This window comes from Monodelphis domestica, chromosome 5 (assembly GCF_027887165.1).
Source record: "Monodelphis domestica isolate mMonDom1 chromosome 5, mMonDom1.pri, whole genome shotgun sequence".
In the NCBI taxonomy this organism is placed as follows: domain Eukaryota; kingdom Metazoa; phylum Chordata; class Mammalia; order Didelphimorphia; family Didelphidae; genus Monodelphis; species Monodelphis domestica.
Genome location: NC_077231.1, coordinates 255,242,407 through 255,248,406, shown reverse-complemented (window position 1 = coordinate 255,248,406; position 6,000 = coordinate 255,242,407). Strand labels below are relative to the sequence as shown.

Here is a 6,000-nt window from a genome sequence, read left to right as displayed (position 1 = left end):
AATAGAATCGAAGAAACTGCTATACTCCAATGGCATCCTCCTTGTTTCAATAAGTATCTGCTTTTCTTCAGCCAGTGTCAGAGACAGTTAGGATTATTTTCACCATTCTCCTTCAGAGGCTGCCAATGATCCCTCCCAGATTTTTATGCTAATCATTTGGTATCTCTATACCATTTTCTACTCCAATAAATAAAACATGTGCATGTATCTTTCCCATAGTTTGGGTAAAGGAGAAGCCCCAGGAATTACTTTGAGATGCTATATTTAGCCAGTGAGAAACTGTTGAGAAGAGAATGTGAAAACAGTTACTGAGAATGTATGGTCAGGTTCTTTAACTGGCAGGGCAACTTGTGTTATGGGAATGAATTCTCCATAGTCAGTCAAGTGGTGGCTCCTCCCCAGGTCACAAGGCACCTGGGCACCCAAGGAAGCATTTAAAAAGGATGCTTCTTGTATGTTGAAGCTTCATTGAAACATGGGTGACTTGATATCACAAAATCAATGCTTACATGCCACAGAAAGGAGAATTTCCTGGCACTAAAATATATTCTTTTGTAAAAATTGATAGTTAAAAATGCCTGTTACTGTACAAATAAACACAGCCATGTCACATTGTAGGCTGCTTCCCATATTGCCTATCCCTAGTTCTGGCTTCAACTGATCACTGTCAGAGAGTGGTCACTCAGAGTGGAAGTGAATATTGGGTGTGAAGCCATCTTCTCAGGCACACACACATAATCAAAAAGTTTCTGCCATTTCTCAGACCCCAGATATCTATTCTCAATGGATATATTTGTGGAGTGTACCTTTGCTATGTCTAGTCTCACTGGATGGATGGGTATATTATTATATTCTAACTTATTTGGATGGCTGCTACACTTCATTCTGGATTATTACCACGTGGATGCTTGTGGAACCCAGCAAAGTAAAAAGGTAGGGCTTCTTCCTGTCCCTTTCCAAAGTTAATTATTTGCATGATCAGTATTATAAACTGTTTTTGGAATACATGAAAAACTCAGACAGTGAAGCTGGATTTTTGTCAACAGGAAGGTTATCACAGTGGGTGGGTGGATGTGCAAAATATTAACTAATCCTTGCACATTCATTCAACAAGCATTTGTTATGCATCTACTATATGCTAGGCATTATATGACATGCTAGAACTCAAAATATAAGGTGAAAGAAAAATGATCCTTTCATTCAAGAAGCTTTCATTCTAATGGGGGAAAGCAATATATGAAGAAGCTGAAAGTGGGGGCAGAGAGGAGTGAAGAGTAAAAAAGGAGAAGGTACCTGTGTGGGGGAACAGAAAAGATCTAGAGTCAGAAGTGGACCTTAGAACCTGGAGGCGAATGAAGACATGGCTGGTCTGGATATTTCCCTCAAAATGGAGGCTCTGGGAAGTCAATCAGAGAAAGGGGCTCCAGTGGGAGAAGTTTAGGGTGAACTTCTAGGATGTGAAGCTTATTGTATACAAAAAAGAAAATCCAGAGAGTCAGGGTTTATCAATGGGTAGCATAATGGAGAGTACAGGACTTGATATTTCATCTTTCTGAGTCTCAACTTCATCGGCAAGTCTCAATCATTCAAAAGGATTCATTGATTTGTATGGTCTCTCTGCTTACAATATAGATCACAACTTATCATGTCCTCCTATAAGTTCCATGTGGGATTCCATCTGGTATGCTTTGGGGTCATCTTTATTTTCTCCTGACCTTGTAAGATTACCAGTGGAATATTTAAGTCATCCATTTGCTATTTCTCATTTGTGCTATATCACTAGTCCATGTTCTTTTTTTGTTTATACATTTTTCTGATGATAATCCCTTAATCCAGTTCTTTTTCAAAGTTCCTTATTTGTTACATATTGTAAATTGTTCTCACCTATCATGCACTTCTCTATTGACCTCTACATGATATTCACTTTTAATTCATCAGAAACCATTGTGTTCAATCATAATCATATAGGATTAGTAGATAATTGGTGGTTAAAATGGGCCTTTGTTTCTGGCAGAAGTTGGGGATTATTAAAGGAGTTTTATAATTTCCTGAAGATAATGCAGCCCACCTTTCCCCTCCTATTTAATTCTGGGTTCAATTCATTGTTTATTTGTACTCTCTCACCCCAATATTTATACTGGTGGTGGAGATTTACAGTTTGTTCTTCTAACTATGTCATAATCTGAGCAAAAAATATTATTCATTCACTTGGTTTTCCTGTGTGAATGATAAGACCACATTCTTTTGAGTGACTATGATTTTATTGCTTATTTTTTTCCAGAAGGCTATGACATTTTGTGACGGCTTGATGTAATCAGTGCAATGCCATATATAAACAGAAACATTTGTGATATTGTCAACATATGGATAATAATATCTGTACTATTTAACCCTGAATTATTATTATAATAATTATGACTTAAAATTTTACTTTCCATCTTGGAATCAATTAGTCCCAAGGCAAAAGAGCTATAAGAGCTAGGTAGTAGGGGTTAAGTAACTTGCCCAGGGTTACACAGATAAGAAGTATCTGAGGTCATATTTGAACCCAGGATCTCTAGGCCTAGCTTTCAATCTACTGATTGATTCCCAATCTTGCATTATTTTTGAGAAAAGTGTTTTATATTTGTCAAGTGACAAATAAATATGGAATGTAGTTATGTACACCCTGAGGTTATCAGAGACCAATATAAGGTAACAACAGAGGCTAGGAGCTAATCTAAGTTTCAGAATCAGAATATTAGAGGAGCCAAGATATAAAATAAATAAGAAGTTGGGCATCAGATGAATAATTTAAGAGTAACTTGCTAAAAAACTTAGAGCTACATCATCTAATAATTTCTTTTTATACTTATTACGGTGATTTTTTTTAAAATATATTTTATTTGATCATTTCCAAGCATTATTCGTTAAAGACATAGATCATTTTCTTTTCCTCCCCCCCACCCCCCATAGCCGACGCGTAAGTCCACTGGGCATTAGATGTTTTCTTGATTTGAACCCATTGCTTTGTTGATAGTATTTGCATTAGAGTGTTCATTTAAAGTCTGTCCTCTGTCATGTCCCCTCAACCTCTGTATTCAGGCAGTTGCTTTTTCTCGGTGTTTCCACTCCCATAGTTTATCCTTTCCTTATGAATGGTGTTTTTTTTCTCCTGGATCCCTGAAAGTTGTTCAGGGACATTACACCGCCCCTAATGGGGAAGTCCATTACCTTCGATTATACCACAGTGTATTAGTCTCTGTGTACAATGTTCTCCTGGTTCTGCTCCTCTCGCTCTGCATCACTTCCTGGAGGTTGTTCCAGTCTCCATGGAACTTCTCCACTTTATTATTCCTTTGAGCACAATAGTATTCCATCACCAACATATACCACAGTTTGTTCAGCCATTCCCCAATTGATGGGCATCCCCTCGTTTTCCAGTTTTGGGCCACCACAAAGAGCGCAGCTATGAATATTTTTGTACAAGTCTTTGTGTCCATTATCTCTTTGGGGTACAGACCCAGCAGTGCTATGGCTGGGTCAAAGGGTAGATATTCTTTTGTCGCCCTTTGGGCATAGTTCCAAATTGCCCTCCAGAATGGTTGGATCAGTTCACAACTCCACCAGCAATGAATTAATGTCCCTACTTTGCCACATCCCCTCCAGCATTCATTACTTTCCTTTGCTGTTATGTTAGCCAATCTGCTAGGTGTGAGGTGATACCTCAGAGTTGTTTTGATTTGCATCTCTCTGATTATAAGAGATGTAGAACACTTCTTCATGTGCTTGTTAATAGTTTTGATTTCTTTATCTGAGAACTGCCTATCCATTTCCCTTGCCCATTTATCAATTGGAGAATGGCTTGATTTTTTGTACAATTGATTTAGCTCATTATAAATATGAGTAATTAAACCTTTGTCAGAGGTTTCTATGAAGATTTTTTCCCAATTTGTTGTTTCCCTTCTGATTTTAGTTATATTGGTTTTGTTTGTACAAAAGCTTTTTAGTTTGATGTAGTCAAAATTATTTATTTTACATTTTGTGATTCTTTCTATATCTTGCTTGGTTTTAAAGCCTTTCCCCTCCCAAAGGTCTGACATGTATACTATTCTGTGTTTACCCAATTTACTTATGGTTTCCTTCTTTATGTTTAAGTCACTCACCCATTTTGAATTTATCTTGGTGTAGGGTGTGAGGTGTTGATCTATTCCTAGTCTCTCCCACACTGTCTTCCAATTTTCCCAGCAGTTTTTATCGAATAGTGGATTTTTGTCCCAAAAGCTGGGATCTTTGGGTTTATCGTATACTGTCTTGCTGAGGTCGTTTTCCCCCAGTCTATTCCACTGATCTTCCTTTCTGTTTCTTAGCCAGTACCAAATTGTTTTGATGACTGCTGCTTTGTAATATAGTTTGAGGTCTGGGACTGCAAGGCCCCCATCATATGTGTTTTTTTTTCATTATTTCCCTGGATATCCTTGATCTTTTGTTCTTCCAAATGAACTTTGTTATGGTTTTTTCTAAATCAGTGAAGAAGTATTTTGGTAGTTCAATGGGTATGGCACTAAATAGATAAATAAGTTTGGGTAGGATGGTCATTTTTATTATATTGGCTCGTCCTATCCATGAGCAGTTAATGTTTTTCCAATTGTTCAAGTCTAGTTTTAGTTGTGTGGCGAGTGTTTTGTAGTTGTGTTCATATAGTTCCTGTGTTTGTCTTGGGAGATAGATTCCTAGGTATTTTATTTTGTCTAAGGTGATTTTGAATGGGATTTCTCTTTCTAGTTCTTGCTGCTGAGCTGTGTTGGAGATATATAGAAAAGCTGATGATTTATGTGGGTTTATTTTGTATCCTGCAACTTTGCTAAAGTTGTTGATTATTTCAATTAGCTTTTTGGTTGAATCTCTAGGATTCTTTAAGTAGACCATCATGTCATCTGCAAAGAGTGATAACTTGGTCTCCTCCTTGCCTATTCTGATGCCTTCAATTTCTTTATCTTCTCTAATTGCTACTGCTAGTGTTTCTAGTACAATGTCAAATAGTAGAGGTGATAATGGGCATCCTTGTTTCACTCCTGATCTTATTGGGAATGCATCTAGTTTATCCCCATTGCAGATGATATTAGCTGTTGGTTTTAGATATATACTGTTTATTATTTTTAGGAATGACCCTTCTATTCCTATGCTTTCTAGTGTTTTTAATAGGAATGGGTGTTGTATTTTATCAAAGGCTTTTTCTGCATCTATTGAGATAATCATGTGGTTCTTGCTAGTTTGCTTGTTGATGTGGTCAATTATGTGGATGGTTTTCCTAATGTTGAACCAGCCCTGCATCCCTGGTATGAATCCTACTTGATCATGGTGAATGATCCTTCTGATCACTTGCTGGAGTCTTTTTGCTAGTATCCTATTTAAAATTTTTGCATCTATATTCATTAGGGAGATTGGTCTATAGTTTTCTTTCTCTGTTTTTGACCTGCCTGGTTTTGGAATCAGTACTATGTTTGTGTCGTAAAAGGAGTTTGGTAGAACTCCCTCTTTGCTTATTATGTCAAATAGTTTGTATAGTATTGGGGTTAACTGTTCTCTGAATGTTTGATAGAATTCACAGGTGAATCCATCAGGCCCTGGGGATTTTTTCTTAGGAAGTTCTTTGATGGCTTGATGGATTTCAATTTCTGATATGGGATTATTTAAGAATTCTATTTCCTCTTCTGTTAGTCTAGGCAGTTTGTATTTTTGTATATATTCATCCATTTCTCCTAAATTGGTGTATTTATTGCCATATAATTGGGCAAAGTAATTTCTAATGATTGCCTTAATTTCCTCCTCATTGGAGGTGCTGTCCCCCTTTTCATCTTTAATGCTGTGAATTTGCTTTTCTTCCTTCCTTTTTTTAATTAGATTGACCAGTACTTTGTCTATTTTGTTTGTTTTTTCAAAGTACCAGCTTCTTGTCTTATTTATTAAATCAATAGTTCTATCACTTTCGATTTTATTAATTTCTCCCTTAATTTTTAG

General features: G+C 36.7%; 1 protein-coding gene across 2 annotated transcripts in view; it reads left to right on the top strand.

The window, feature by feature from the left end:
* The first annotated feature begins 364 nt into the window (after positions 1–364).
* The window catches only part of JCAD (junctional cadherin 5 associated), a 96,698-nt gene continuing 91,062 nt past the window's right edge, over positions 365–6,000 (top strand). The window contains exon 1 of one of the 2 annotated variants that reach the window (XM_007504808.3): positions 365–933. The gene's annotated coding sequence lies outside the window, so the exon portion shown is untranslated. The remainder of the gene's footprint in view (positions 934–6,000) is intronic. The other variant, XM_007504811.3, reaches the window with a different exon arrangement.